The sequence below is a fragment of the Nicotiana tomentosiformis genome, chromosome 4, assembly GCF_000390325.3.
Source record: "Nicotiana tomentosiformis chromosome 4, ASM39032v3, whole genome shotgun sequence".
In the NCBI taxonomy this organism is placed as follows: Eukaryota; Viridiplantae; Streptophyta; class Magnoliopsida; order Solanales; family Solanaceae; genus Nicotiana; species Nicotiana tomentosiformis.
The window spans coordinates 6,625,314-6,641,900 of NC_090815.1; the positions used below are offsets into that span (position 1 = coordinate 6,625,314).

Consider the following 16,587-nt stretch of genomic DNA (forward strand, 5'->3'; position numbering starts at 1 on the left):
GTCGTAACTATTATGTATCGACCACAACCTATTTTACGATGAAACGGACAGCACCTCCCCTATTTATATGACTTCCCACAAGTCAATAAAATCACCAAACAGCCCAAAAAACATCATTAATAATCATATTGAGCCTCCAAAACAGTCCACCAACCAACAACATTACTACCAAGCCTTTCGATATATATTTCACAAGTTCTAGCTTCAACGACTTAGCTGCAACTTGGATAATCTTAAATATATATAGAGTAAGAGGTTCCTTACCTTTAAACAGAAAGAACAACTCCAATTTGACCTTAATTTTCCACGAAATATCCCTTCAATTCTGCCACAAGAACAAGGAAGCGAAACTAGCAATTAATTCGGGTTTTTCGGCACTAGAATTACTTTAGAAGACTTGAAATCACCTAGGGTTGATATTAAAAACTTGAAGGTGTATTTACAGGACATAAAACACTTAAAAAAACCTCCCACACGAGCTGGAACAACACAAAAATCAGCAACAACAAGAAGAACAAGAAACTTACTAGCGCCACGGGATTCCCGACATTTGATTTGTGTTGTTTGCCCTTTGTTTGGGTCTTGGATCATGAGAGAACCTTGAGAGACTGTTTTTAGGGTTATAAGGTCTGAATATACTGAAAGATAATGACTTAAAACGGGGTTGAGGTATCTTATATATGTCCATATGTCTTAAATCGCCTTTGTGGGCCCCATAGAGAGCAGTTTGGCGCACTCTTGCGAAAACATGAATATCTCTCTATTCCGAGATTGTATCGATGAACGGTTTAATGCGTTGGAAACTAGACTCATAGATCTTCAATTTGATAGGTAGATCACCCCATAATTCTAAGCACATTGGGAGAAAAATGCAGTAACATTTGACCTAAAGTTTAAGTAAAATTATAAACCTAGGTTACGACAACTTTTATCGACTTTTGTTTCATAACTCGCTTGACTTCAAGACTTATGATGCGGATATTATATGATTCAAATACATTAAAACAAGACCTCTTGGGACAATTAATCACATCTAGTGTTACCCGAAAATACGGGTTACAACATCCTTGATTCGTTTAACTTCAAATACTTGTTAACAACTCTTATACACCCTTGTATCGTTTAAGACCAATAGAATTAACGTCTTATCATCTCAAAGATAATCTCTTCTTGGATTTATGTCGACTAACTTACGGTGTGATTTATGGTATGCGAATTTGGGTTGTAACATAATTGATAGGCTTACCTAGTCTTAGAGATTAGGTGCCGTCACGACATCCTACGGAGGGAATTTGTGGTCGTGACAACACCACTCAAAATTCCCTAAAATTCACACCCCACACTCCTCACCTCATCCTCGTCATTAATCTACCATCAACTTACCCAAAATCCCCACCAAACTTGCCCAATACCAGAACTTAATTTCCAGAAAAGTTGAATTTTGTTCCCTCTGTGACTTTCAACTATATGCTCAGTCGTTTTGGCTTGAAACTTACATGAATCGATTTCTCTTGACAAGAGCAATCGCTATACGCTAGTTTCGATTTATTTCGAAGCCACCAGAATCCGTTCGAACCTCGTTGTTTGGCCATTTCCGACTCCACAGTGTGTTCTAATAGGTATACCAACATCTCGTTCTATCATATACTCATTTTCTTGTTTATTAATCAATATCTAATTGAAATTGTTTTGCTTGTTTAATTTAGTTTTTGGTAGAATAGCTTAGTTCATGGATTAATTGTAGTCTTGCATCCGGTTTTGTAATTACTTGTTTGCATGCTTAGATTTAAACAATTAATTGCATAATCAGTAGTCCAATTACATGAAATTAGTTTAATTGCATAAATTTTAGGTTAATTGGTCAATAATTGGTTGGATATTGAAGTAGGTCATTGATTTAGTTTCAGGATATTGTTTTCCTATTTTTTTTTATCCGCTTGGTTCTTTGGTTTAGTTTATTTGTAGTTATTAGAAACTTGAGCGGGTAATTGGGAAAGAAAAATATGGAATCTTAGGCGATGACCCAAAATATCATATTTAATTTAAACATTCATTTCTGTATTCTAAGACCTCGAAAAGTACTATTTATCAATCCTCGACTTTCGTGCGCAATCCGTATAATTTTCCAGAAAGTTTTTATGTGAAACATTAATTAAAATGTGAAAATAGTGCTTCAAAACTCATATGAGTTGACTTTGGTCAATATTTTGAGAAAACGGATTCGGATTAGCGTTTTGACAGTCTGGTAGATCCGTATCATGATTTGGGATTTGGGCGTATGCCCAGAATTGAATTTGGAGGTCCCTAGCTCAAATTATCGCCATTTAACGAAAACTAGAAATCTAAAGGCTAAGTATTTTTAAAGTTTGACCGCGGAGTTGACTTTATTGATATCGGGGTCAGAATCCTATTCTGAAAATTTGAATAGGTCCGTTATGTCATTTATGACTTGTGTGCAAAATTTGAGGTCAATCGGACTTGATTTGATATGTTTCGGCGTTGAATGTAGAAGTTGAAAGTTCTTAGTTTTATTAGGCTTAAATTGGGGTATGATTCGTGGTTTTAGCATTGTTTGATGTGATTTGAGGCTTCGAATAAGTTCGTATGATGTTTTAGGACTGGTTGGTGTATTTGGTTAAGGTCCCGGGGGCCTCGAGTGAGTTTCAGATGGTTAACGGATCAAAATTTGGACTTAAACAGCTGTTGGAAATTTTAGTCTTCTAGTGCAATCGCACCTGCAGAATTTAGCTCGCAGGTTTGGGCTGAGGTAGAGGTCGCGATCAAGCATGGGCCGAGGTCGAGGTCGTAGAAGCGAGCGGATGGGCCGAGGTCACGACCATGCATTAGTTGAGGCCGAGGGCGAGCAGATGGGCCGAGGTCGCGACCAGGCATGAGTTGAGGCTGAGGTCGTAGAATCGAGCAGATGGGCCGAGGTCGCTACCAGGCATGATTTGAGTCCGAGGTCTAAGAAGAGAGCAGTTGAGGCCGAGGTCGCAGAAGCGAAAAGCCCTGGACAGAACATATAAATTCGGGGGTTGACCATTTTTGGATTTTAAGAGCTCGGGTGAGGCAATTTTCAGGAGATTTTTAAGGAAAAACATTGGGGTAAGTGTTCCTTATCCTATATTGATTATATTTCATGATTTCATACTCATTTAGATCATGAATTCGTGAATTTATGGAAGAAAAATAAGATTTTTATAAAATCTTTCAAAAATGTAAAATGAAGATTTGAAGGTCAATCCGATGTCGGAATTCGATAATTTTGTCTGGTTGAACTCGTATCGGAACGGGTGTTCAGATTTCATGAGTTTTCTCTGGATTCGAGACGTGGGTCCTACCGTTAATTTTTAAGTGAATTTCGGATTTTAATTCGGAAAATTAATAAATTCATATGGAATTAATTCCTACGATTCGTGTTGAGTATATTGAATTATTTGTGACAAGATTTGAATCTTTCGGAGATGAATTCGCGAGGCAAAGGTTTATTGGAATCTTGAGTTGGTTGCGAATCGAGATAAGTGTCGTGGTTAACCTTGACTTGGGGGAGTAGGATTTATTTGTCTATTTGCTATGTGATTTAATGTGCGGGAACAACGTATATGTGAGGTGACGAGTACTTATGTGTTGTGGTTGAGTCAAAGCATGTTGGAGGAATTTATTTTATTTTGAATAATTGCTTATTTAATTAAGATATTCATGCATAAGTTTATTATTGATTATTTGATCATTATTCATGAAATTTTTTTATTGATTTGATTATTGTTTAATATGGTGAGAAAGAGTGTAAAAGCACGAAGGGTATTGCCGTACCATTTTCAGAGAGTGTAAAAGCATGAAGGGTGATGCCATGCCAAAAGAGAGTTAAAGCACGAAAGGTGATGCCGTGCCAATTATTATTATTTAATTATCAAATTATGGGAGGAATGAGAGCATATTAGCAGTTGCTCATTTTATTGTTGAGGAATTAATTGGCTGCTAAGTGATACTTCTCCTGCTGAAATTATTACATCTTCCCCCTTCGCATGTTCCCTCCCAAATTTATAAAGTATTATTTATTATATTATTGTTGCTTCGTATTTGTATATATATATACTTGTACAAGTTATTTACGTATGTGTCATGTCATAACCTCGCCACTACTTTGTCGAGGTTAGGCTCGACACTTACGGAGTACATGGGGTCGGTTGTACTCATACTACACTCTGCACTTCTTATTCAGATTTTGGAGTTGGTCCCAGCGGCATACCATAGACTTGCTCGGATTCAGCTACTCAGAGGAGACTTGAGGTATAATTGCACAATGTTCGCAGTTCTGGAGTTCCCTTCTATCTTGTCTTAGCTATGTATTATTTTTCAAACAGCTTGAATTATATTCAGACCTTTACTTGTATTATTCTAATAGCTCGTGCACTTGTGACACCAGATTCGGGGATGTATTTTGATGATTCGGTAGTTATGGTCTTCCGCATTTTATTTTAGTAATTGACTTCCATTTAATTTAAATTGTCTAAAAATGGTTAAGATTATGATAACGTTGGATTTCCTAGCAAGTGAAATGTTAGGCGTCATCACAGTCCCGAAGGTGAGAATTTCGGGTCGTGACAGTTATGTATGAAGCTTCTAGACAAGGATTAAAATGCAATAAAACAAGGAAAATTAGGTCAAAATTGGGGTAAAAAGGGTAAATTCAAAAGTTAGGGGGTGGAGAAGTAGGAAGGAATCATTTGAATTGGACAGCTGTCCATTTCTGTTAAAAAAGATACTAGGACACACATCACAATACTGATTTTCTGCTGAATTTTCAAGCAATATTCCTTCATCTTCACTGATTTTCTTACAAAGAACATTCTGAAATTCAGAGTCTCGAGCTAAAAATAGTATTTAAAAAAAAGCAAAAAAAGAGAGATCTAAAAGCCTTTTCTGAGTTCCATCACACAATTTTCATTAGCTTCTGAGTTCTTGTTGGGATTTCTGGGAGTAGATTTGAGGCTGTTCTGGCTTTAGTTGATGTTGCTGTTTGTTTGCTTCGTAGCTGAGATCCTTCTTTGGTTTTCCAACCTTTATTTATCTCTTATTATTTCTCTATGTTCATCTCTCCAGGTATTTCTGCCTACTGCTCTCTTATAAATCTCTGAAATGTATGGAGTTTGATAATGATATGTTTGTTTTTGGGTAATGAAATATTGTAGTTTTCGAATCCTACTTTCAATTGGTTTGTAATCCCTTAAAGTTGAGATCCTGTTTAATCCTCCATAGTCTCATGAATGTCCAGATTCAATATTTCCTTTGATGTAACTTATTTTCGATAAACTGATTCAAATATGGCATGTCCGTGATGATATTTGGTGTTTGAGTTGAAATGGAAGTTTACCTATAGCTATACCTAAGTTAACATGTGTTTTGATTAGCATAGAATGTGTTAGTAATTGAGGATCGGTACTTTTATCTTTACCAGAGTTTGTAGGTTCTTAGACCACTTGTGAAAAACTGGAGTCGAGACTGTCCACTACTGCCTTTTTTTTTTAATTAGAGTTAAAACATGAGGAATTATTATTTGCTGTAACATGATTCAATTTCAGATATGGAAGTTTAGAGTGCAGAAGTGATTTCTATTGTAAATAAAATGATTTTAGCATTGTAATGTAAGATGGATTGATCATGTGAATTAGTTTGCGAGTGATTATTCATGTTAGTGTATGAAAATCCTGTAGAATTGCCTAATAAATATTCAGAATCTTTAGGCTTTATTAATCAGACCATACAAAGTTGTTGGTATTAAGCTACATATGGACCTAGGACTCATTTTCAGGCCCAAGTAGAAATCTGCCTCATTGTAGGGGCAGACAGACTTCCTCCCAAAATCTGCTGATGTTTGACCCATCTGAGGTCTCAACGTGAACTTCCGATCATGCCAAAACGCTAGCCCAGTTTGTCTTTGAATAAAAGCAAATTAGTTGAATAAATGTAGTTCTTTCATTAACTTTAATTTAGCTTAATGCTAGATTGTGGACACATTGACGTAGTCCTTTGAACCAATTTCCGACTTCAAAGCCACTGCACTTTAAATCTGTAAATCCAAATTATCACCAACTGACTCCATTTGTCATGAGGCTTCTTTTCAAATATATTAAAACATTTAGTAAAGTTTATTAACGTTCAAACATTCGTAGAATTCTTTAGGCGCGTTCTTTAATTCATTATCGTGATTATGTACACATTCGCATGACATAATTATGATTTCCAAAATAAATTAAGGTATGCGTTCGCGCGACTTTGGTTAAACAATCTTAATATTTAATAAAACGTGATTAATTGTGTACACGTATGCATGACATGATTTTAGCGCACTAAATAAAACGGATTTACGCACATGTGATCCGTTTCAAAGATAAATCCATATCGCCATAATTAAAAGCGGTAAAAGGTAAAATACATATAGGTTTTAAAATACGTAATTAAACAATCAATTATGCTAGGTATGATCAAAGCGACCGTACTAAAATTACGGAATCCAGGAATGCCAAATACCTTTTTCCGGGTTAACAGAATTTCTTATCCGGTCTTCTGTGTTTCGAGGACTTGTAAACAGAGCCAATTTCCTCAATTTTGGGATTTTAAAATAAACCGGTGACTTGGGACACCATAATAAATATCCCAAGTGGCGACTCTAATTAAATAAATAATCTCATTTCAAATAATGTCACTTAAATTGGAAAAACTCGATTCATCGAAAAAAAGAGGTGTGACACCCTCGGCTCAGGAAAGCATGATCACCACATTAATAAAAAATATAGATAAGAAGGGACAGTACCAAAAATTCATATAAAAGCAGAATAAAAATAACAAGATAGTAAGGAGATCAACAATGAAAGAAAACAACGGTTAGTCATAAAAACCTATTACCAACAGAAAGCGAGACTGCGTGACAATACTACTATTATGAACACTCTAGACTACCTACTCTACTACCCTAATCCTCGACCTCCGTACCTTCCTATCAAGGGTCATGTCCTCGGTCAGCGAAAGTTGCGCCATGTCTTGCCTAATCACCTCTTCCCACCTCTTCTTTGGCCTACCTCTATCTCTCTGTAGGCCCTCCAATGTCAACCTTTCACACCTTCTCACCGTGGCATCTATGCTCCTCATCCTCAAATGACCAAACTACCTAAGCCGCGCTTCCCCCATCTTGTCCTCAATAAGGGCCACACCCACCTTGTCACGAATAACCTCATTTTTTATCCTATCTAACCTGGTGTGCCCGCACATCCATATCAACATCCTCATCTCTTCTACCTTCATCTTATGGACATGAGCGATCTTGACTAGCTAACACTCAGCTCCATACAATATCGTTGGCCTGGCCATCACTCTGTAAAACTTACCTTTAAGTTTCGGTGGCACCTTTTTGGCACACAAAACACCTTAAGCGAGTCTCCATTTCATCCATCCCGTCCCAATACAATGTGTGACATCTTCATCAATCTTCATATCCCCCATGAATAATAGACCAAAGGTAGTTAAAACATCTTCCTTTAGGGATGACCTATGAGTCCAGCCTCACCTCATCATTCCCTCATTGAGTCTCGCCACTGAACTTACACTCCAAGTTTTATGTCTTGGTCTTGCTCAACTTGAAACCTTTAGACTCCAGGGTCTGCCTCCATACCTCTAATTGTACATTCACAACATCTCGCGTCTCGTCAATCAATACAATATCATCTGCAAATAGCATGCACCATGGCACCTCTCCTTTGATGTGGCGCGTTAGTACGTCCATCGCTAGAGCAAACAAAAAAAGGGTTGAGTGCTGACCCCTGATGCAATCCCATAATAATCGAAAAATGGTCCGAGTTTCCACCCACCGTCCTCACTCGGGTCTTTTTCCCATCATATATTCCCTCAATCAATCTAACGTAGGCAACAGGTACACCTATAGCCTCCAACATCTCCACAAAACTTCCCTTGGAACTTTATAGTACGCCTTTCTTAAGTCAACGAACACCATATGCAAGTCCTTATTTCTCTCCCTATACTGCTCCATAAATCTCCTAACAAGGTGAATGACTTCTATAGTGAACGCCCCGGCATAAACCCGAACTGGTTCTCAGAAATAGACATACTTCTCCTCATCCTTAGCTCTACCACTCTCTCCTAGACTTTCATAGTATGGCTAAGCAGCTTGATACCCCAATAGTTATTGCAATTTTAGATGTTACCCTTGTTCTTGTATACATGAACCATCGTGCTTCACCTCCACTCTTCGGTCATCTTCTTCGTTCTAAAAATGACATTAAATAACCTAGTGAGTCACTTCAAGCCTGCTTTGCCCGTACTCTTCCAAAACTCCATCGAGATTTCATCCGGCCCGATCACTTTGCCCCTTCTCATCTTACGCATAGCCAAATCACAACGACTCTAATCTTCAACTTCATCAACTCTAATCCGCCTACAATACCCAAAGTCACAACGACTCTCGGAGAGTTCCAAATCACCTAGTACAATGCTCTTGTCCCCTCCTCGTTTAAGAGACTATGGAAGTAAGTCTTTGCTCAATAGAGCTCAGTTTAAAAATGTATGAGAATATAACACTGCCTAAGCATTCACATTGCAAGCTTCATAATGTTTCTCCATATAATCCATTAAAACAGCCGACGTGCCAAGTCACCCTTGTTTGGTTGGTTGTTACATGTTACATTGTATCGCATTATTACTTTAGATATAATGTTTGTATTGATTGTTACTTAAATTTTATTGTATCATATTGTTAAATCTGTCGTTACGTAACGATAAAATTGCTACTTTATGGAATGATCAATTTGGTGTGGTCGCGTCATTACCTTATTTTCTTTCTCTCATCTTGCACTTCCTTATTATTAATAATCCTATTTTATCTTTTACCTTACATTTTATATAATAATTTTACCTCGTATTACAAATTTATTCTTCATATTGTTGGTTCGTGACATTATAAAATGATGACAAACAATACAATATATCCAAATATATAATATAATGCAATACTATACGATACAAAATAGTATATATATATATATATATATATATATATATATATATATATATATACAATACAATGCAATACTATACGATACATTACGTACACAATACATAATTAACCATCCAAAACAAGTTGTAATATACACAATGGAAAGGCTTGGAGGGACAATTAAGTACAAGAAAACCACCAACTAGCAAGAAGGTGACTTATTATACATTTTAAATCCAAATTTATAGTTAAAATTTCAAAAATGAACTTTATAAATCCAATAAGTGCCTTTTTTAACCTCCCATAATCAGAGGCGGATCTACCTTATGAGGTAGGAGTGTCACGCCATCCGCTCGCTTTACTAAATTTTTTACTATATATAAAATATATTTGTGAAAATACTGATATATTAAAATGATGGCACCCAAAATTCATAAAGTGATATGGGTGCCAGTGGTTCTACGTCCCTTCTGAAGGTTATCATTGACCTCATGAATACGAGATTGATTCCCTTAGGAGCACTATCTTTCTTTCTTTCCTTTTTTCTGGTTTTCCTTTTTTTTTACTAATTAAGATTTTCCTTTATTTTTAATTGGGCCCTAGAGCCTCACCTCTTTTTTTTTTTTTTTTCTTCTTAGTTTTCTTTCCTCTTTTTTCTTCTTTTTATTTGCTAAGTTTCACGTTTCTTCTTTACTTTTAATTTTTTTTTGTATATCAGTCTTCATTTTATTTCTACTTTATATTATTATACCTTACTTCATGAATAACTTTTTTCGATAGGTAATGTGAACTGATTTAGTTAGCATATAATGTCTCTCTTTTAATGACACAGTATTTATTTGTATATTGGAGTATAATTTGAATCGTCTTTTCTATTGGCTTTTGAAAAAATAAATAACTTGATTAATAGTCGTTTTGAGTTGACTATTATAGGTTAAACATTGAAGGTTTTGCTTTTAAAATAATTGTCATATAACTCGACAATTAACATGTAAAAGATAACCCAAGAATGATAAAGGTAAATTAATCTAGTCAAATAAAGAATATGTAGTATTAAGCTATTCTTTAAAGAAAATATTTCATTGGAAATTCAGCAAAAAAAAAAAAAAAGAAGCCAAATCGATGCTTTGTGAATGAAAGAACTAGCCAAATCGACCCATAAACTAGCCAAAACGACATATAAACTACTCGGTCTTTGTAGCTAGTTGTAAGTATATTTAGGCGTGTACTCATAAATTTTCATAAATAGTGTCAACATTTGAATACAAATGAATTAATTATTATAGTGACAAAGTCAATTTTTCTATTTATATCCAATATTTTTATTTTATTTATTATTTATATATTACATATTTAGTAAAGTTTTCGGGGAAACGATCTTGATGTCATGTATATCTGCCCTGAATATATCATATGTATAAAATAGTGGCACCCGCAACTTGCATTCCTGCATCCGCCTCTACCCATAATCTTTTTAGGCTCCAACTAAATATTATCCGAACGCCAAATAAATAGAGCTCAAAACCTAAATGTGATTCTTTTGGACAAGTAGGACCAAAATAAATGTAAAAAAAAAAAGAGTGACATATCTATATATAGCGCTCTTTTAAAGAGCGCTATACTTTAACGTTCGTTTTGGATGTTAAGGTATAGCGCTCTTTCAAAGAGCGTTATATGTAAAACGCCTTTAATAAAGGCGATATACCTCGAAGCTGATAAGACATGTATGCATAGCGCGGTAAATAAAAGCGCTACATGTATAGCGCTTTTATATACCGCGCTATACATACATAAAAAAATGTTCCCCTTCCCTTCCCCCCTCGTTTTGAACCAGAAGCTCCCTCCCCATTTTTAAAAAATGCCCCCCCCCCCCCCCCCATTAACGAGATAAAAAAATCGAGTGGACCCCACCCGTCCCACAAAAAATAAAGAGTGTTGGTCCCACATTCTAGCTAAGCTTTTTCTTGTTGTGGGTTGCTTGTTCTAGACTCAAATCTTCAATTCTTCAACTTTCCGAAAAACATAAATCGAGGTATTCCGATTTAGTTTATGTCTAAACTCGAATAAATAATGCATATTAGTTGTTTTGAATGTGTTCCATGTTGTTTTGTATTTTTTTGCGATTAAACTGGTATGTTATTTTTTTCCGGACTAAGATATTAGTGTTTTAAAAAAATATGTAAAAATTGAGAAATCATTATTATTTGTTAATAAAAATGTTAATAAATTACTTTTACTATTTTATATGTATTTTCGCGAATGTTTTGTGATTAAAATATATTTGTCGTTTTTATCTAGTTTAGATTATTTATTTGCTTAAAGATTAGTAATATAGTGTCCTTTTAGCGTAGTAAAATGTAGAGCCTTTTAGCGTAGTATCCCTGTTATTTAAGTATCTCTTATACTGATAGATCAAAGATAAACTCTGTCCAATTTACAAAAGTTTATTATTTAATTTACAAACAAACATATAAAATTATAAAACTAACATATAAAAATAATAAAACTAACACATACAAGAATTCAGGATAGTTTGGTGCTATTGGACCTCAAATATCGAGCCTGAAACCCATATGTGAATACTCTGTGCAATTAAATATTGTATAATTATAAAAATTATTTATTTAATTTACAAAACAAACATATAAAATTATGAAACTAACATGTAAAATAATAAAACTAACACATACAAGAATTCAGAGTAGCTTGGTGCTATTGAGCCTCAAATATCGAGCCTGAAACCCATATGTGAATACTCTATCCAATTAAATATTGTATAATTATAAAAATTAATTATTTAATTTACAAAACAAACATATAAAATTATGAAACTAACATGTAAATTAAATAAAACTAACACATATAAGAATTCAGGATAGCTTGGTGCTACCGGGTCTCAAATATCGAGTCTGGAACCCATAAGTGAATACTCTGTCCAATTAAATATTTTATAATTATAAAAATTAATTATTTAATTTACAAAACAAACACATAAAATTATGAAACTAACATGTAAAATAATAAAACTAACACATACAGGAATTCAAGATAGTTTGGTGCTACTGGGCCTCAAATATCGAGCCTGGAACTTATATGTTAATACTATGTCCAATTAAATATTGTATAACTATAAAAATTAATTATTTAATTTATAAAACAAACATACAAAGTTATGAAACTAACATGTAAAATAATAAAATTGATACATACAAGAATTCAGGATAGCTTGGTGCTACTGGGCCTCAAATATCGAGCATGAAACCCATAGATATATACTCTGTCCAATTAAATATTGTATAACTATAAAAATTAATTATTTAATTTACAGACCAACACATACAATTAATGTTGTTTAATTTACAATAGATGACATAAACGGCCTATGCATCCCGAAACTTTCTGCAATGAGCTATTAGTGTTACAGGGCGATCATAGGTCCGCCCACGTATGGGAGAGAGAGTTACTAGCCCAGACTCTTCGCGCCAGGAGAGTGGACGACATGTGGGATTTTATGAAGGACAAAGATCTCCATCCCCGTGTAGTCCAGCGCCTGCGGGTTACAGGCTTCTACAGAATTTTGGAGATCGGGCGGCTGTAACTCGACTGGTCTTTGGTTACGGGCCTGATAGAGTGGTGGCGACCGGAGACGCACGCATTCCACCTGCCCATTGGCGAGGCCACCATCACATTGCAGGACGTGTAGGTTTTATATGGGCTGCTCATTGATGGACTGCCCGTTGCACTGCCTCATGCCATGAGAGAGATGACGCGTGGGCAGTATTTGGACATACTACAGCAGCTCGCTGGTTTCAGGCCACAGGATGAGACTGCACACTCAGGGGCCAGTCGCATAAGTTTGACAGGTATTCGACAGCATTTGGAGATATTGCACCCCGACATCACTGGCGAGACAGATGATATGCATATTCACCGGTATACGAGGTTGTTGTTGCTCCTTATGTTTGGAGGGGTCTTGTTCCCGAACACTTCAGGGAACCTAGTCAGCTTGAGATTTCTTCATCATCTTTAGCGGCTAGATGATTTACCCCAGTATAGTTGGGGTGCTGCTATTCTCGCCTACTTGTACAGGCAGATGTGCCGCGCGAGCATGGGCACCCAACATGACGTATGTGGATTTTTGCCGCTGCTATAGGTGACAACATATTCGAATATTCTATTCATTATAACATATCTAGTAAAATTTTATCTTAAATTTTATGTCAACTTTGTATGTTAGGTTTGGGCATGGGAGCGGTTCCAGCAGTTGTAACCACCTCTACCACCATTACCTCCAGATGTACCACCTTCGTTTCTCCCTCTAGCTAGGAGGTGGGTTCTTCGGCGGGGATACGTACATATCTACGAGGCTTGACATAATCTCCCCCTTTGCAGGGATTTGCTGGATATGTTGGAGGGCGCACAGGTAAATGTATTCCTAAGTTTACTTAGTATAGCTTCACATGTGTTGCATATACTCACGTTTTCTGTTGTTATTTAATAGTTCATCTGGATGCCATACAACGATGACTTGATAGGTGGCCTGCCAGATTATTACTCGACCGTCCGACTGATTTGGAGCACTTCCGTCATGCTGATGTGCCTCGATATTGTGGAGCATCATGCCACGGAGTGGGTACTTTGCCAGTTTGGCCGTCTGTAACTTGTACCGAGAGGGCCTACATGGGAGCCCACACATTATCAGTAGGATGATCGTTCCAGAGTGGACGACGCATATGTGGCATGGCTAGGTCGATACTTAGGACCGACGAGCTGACCTGATTCAGCCCCCCCTTCACAGAGCCGGACGAATACTATTCATGAGTATATGCCCTGGTACCGCCGCGTTACCCAAAATTTCGTCGGGAATCCCATTCATCGAGCTGGCGGTCGGTACGTTCCATACGCCGGGCGGCACAAGGCCTTGGTATGTTTTCTAGTATTATTACTTATATAACTGTAATATAGTATTTTGTAGTTTATATTTTATACGTTGTACAGGCTATTGGCCTACATATAGTTTACCAGATAGGATTGCAGATGCATCAGCATGCCGGCGAGGGAGCGACCGCTTTGCACGATTATGGCTGGCAGGATGCAGATGTGGCTGTCCGGATACTGCAGCGAGCCCGGGAGGATCAGCACTTAGGACACGACCCTGCTTATGTGGCGCCAGAGCAGTACCAGTGAGGTAGGGGTATCCCAAGATGTAGGGGTGCCCCATGAGGCAGGGCTGCTCCACTGGGTTGTGGTTGGCGGCGAGGAGGTGGTCCCCAGCAAGGGGGAGTTGAGGCCCTTGTTGATGATATTGATGCTGATCTGCCGGGTGACCTTCATGAGCCGGATGAGTATCCCAGCAGCATGCCGTCATACAGCCTTGGGCTGCAACTCACTCCAGGGACTTCGCAGGTGACCCAGTCAAGTCCATTATTGATCACAGGCACGAACATTACCGGAGAGCATTGGGATGCATACTTCCGAGGCTCATCGACCGCTGCTGAGGATCGGCCGACCCGAGATGTGGATAGTGGGTGCCGACTGAGTTATGGCTCATCATCGAGGAGCCCGACGAGATCGTGGTAAGACAATTTAAATTGTTGTGACTTAATATATATTTTTCTATACTAAGCTGACTTATTCTTCTGTAGGTTACTACTAGACCGATGACCCCTTCTACCGATCCTGCCAGCACTACTGATAATCATGCTGCAACGCATCCTGCTATAAAGAGACGACGTGATGAGGATGATCTTGATAGCGTAGCTAGGCAGGATGGGATGCGCCTCAGGCAAGCAGCTGCATTGAAGCACACAGGTTGTGGAACACATTGATTTTTTTATTTTTTTTGTATTTGATGTAAATATTATTTTATGTAGATAATAACAACAATTTTTATTGTTTTCGTTATATGCGCATTATGTATATATTTCCCGGGTTCTTCGTTATTTTAATACTGCAACACAAACACAAACGCAAACATAAACACAAACACAAACACAACAACTTAACATAATTTAAATTCGGCACACATAATGAAAATACATGCCATGGAAAGCATAAAGATAAAATACAACACTCAACACATACATTGGTTTGTTTAGTCAACTATTATCTTCTTCAACCACTCAAATTGATCCAACAACTTATTTTTTTCTTCTTCCACCTCTTTTAGTTTCTCCTTCAACGCCGTAATTTCTCGTTTATACATAACCTCATCACGTTCGTATCTTTTGTTCAAATCATGAATATACTGCAAAGTTTGTTTGTAGTATTCCTGCTTACAGGGTTCATCAATCCATACCTCAAAATTACAAAAAGGTTCGTCGCGAATCCTATAAAACTTGTTCACACACATCCAGTATCGGCGCCCAACTTCACCATCATCCCAACAGTCCGCCATCATACATTGTTTGCTGCACTGATACCTTGGTACATAAAGGCGTTCAGATATTTGTTAAAGCGAAAAAAAAACCCCTGCTTTTATGGAGAGTTTTGATATTGGTTATTGTTAAGCGCAGAAAATAACTAGAATGTGTCCGTTATTTATAGGCAAGACAACACACATAACGTAGTATTTAACCGCATTATGCTAATACATAACATAGTATTTAACCGCGCTATGCTTCGCGCGTTAAAGATTCTTTCGGATACAAAATAGCTTTTTTGCAGGCGGGCTGCTTTTCAGTTCGACAAGACAACACACATAACGTAGTATTTAACCGCGCTATGCTTCGTGTGTATCTTTCGGATACAAAACAATTTTTTCGCAGGCGGTAGCTTTTCAGTTCGACAAGACAACACACATAACGTAGTATTTAACCGCGTTGTACTTCGTGTGCTAAAGATTCTTTCGGATACAAAACATCTTTTTCATAGGCGGGCAACTTTTTAGTTCGATAAGACAACACACATAACGTAGTATTTAACCGCGCTATGCTAACACATAACGTAGTATTTAATCGCGCTATATATATTCACATATTTATCAAAAATCTTCCTCCTCTGACAGTGTAGTTTTCTAATAATAATTTTAGCGTGAAATTCGAAGGTCTACTAAAAAATTTTCTATTTTTTAATCTAATACTATTTTTGATTACATGAACGAGAGGGAGAAATTCATTAATTTACTCAACTAAAAAATGGACCATTATCAATAAGATTTAACAACAATGGAAACATAATTTTATTTGATACATCTTGCAACATAAACAAGTGCATACACTTATTACAACTACATTACGAAATCCAGTTACTACGTGTATCCTTGATAGTTGGGCACATTAGAAGAACTCCCACTAGGAGATGGATTACCACCGCCACCCAAACCAGCCGAAGGACAATTTCGACGGTCATGTCCTGTTTGCAAGCATATACCACATTTGCGCGCATAAACGGTATTGCTAACATCCATTTGGTTCCGTATACGCGTTCTCTTCTGCACCTGTATTTGACGCAAAAACTCCTTGTTACACACCATTTTAAATGGTTCCGGCGGCCAATAATACTCAGCACCCACTGGTTGCAACTGTCTACTATAGGTGTTTAAGTATGCAACAACACTATATTGTTTATCAACGTAGTTG

At 37.0% G+C, this 16,587-nt stretch overlaps 1 long non-coding RNA gene across 2 annotated transcripts; it reads left to right on the top strand.

Annotated features, from left to right (window-relative positions):
• The first annotated feature begins 9,145 nt into the window (after positions 1–9,145).
• Positions 9,146–14,924, top strand: LOC138908854 (uncharacterized). 2 transcript variants are annotated; one of them, XR_011415245.1, is made up of 5 exons: positions 9,146–13,160; positions 13,245–13,430; positions 13,509–13,931; positions 14,006–14,583; positions 14,653–14,924. It is a non-coding gene; the product is annotated as an uncharacterized lncRNA (long non-coding RNA). The 2 variants fall into 2 exon arrangements; XR_011415246.1 differs by having other exon boundaries at positions 14,045–14,583.
• Positions 14,925–16,587: the final 1,663 nt, after the last annotated feature.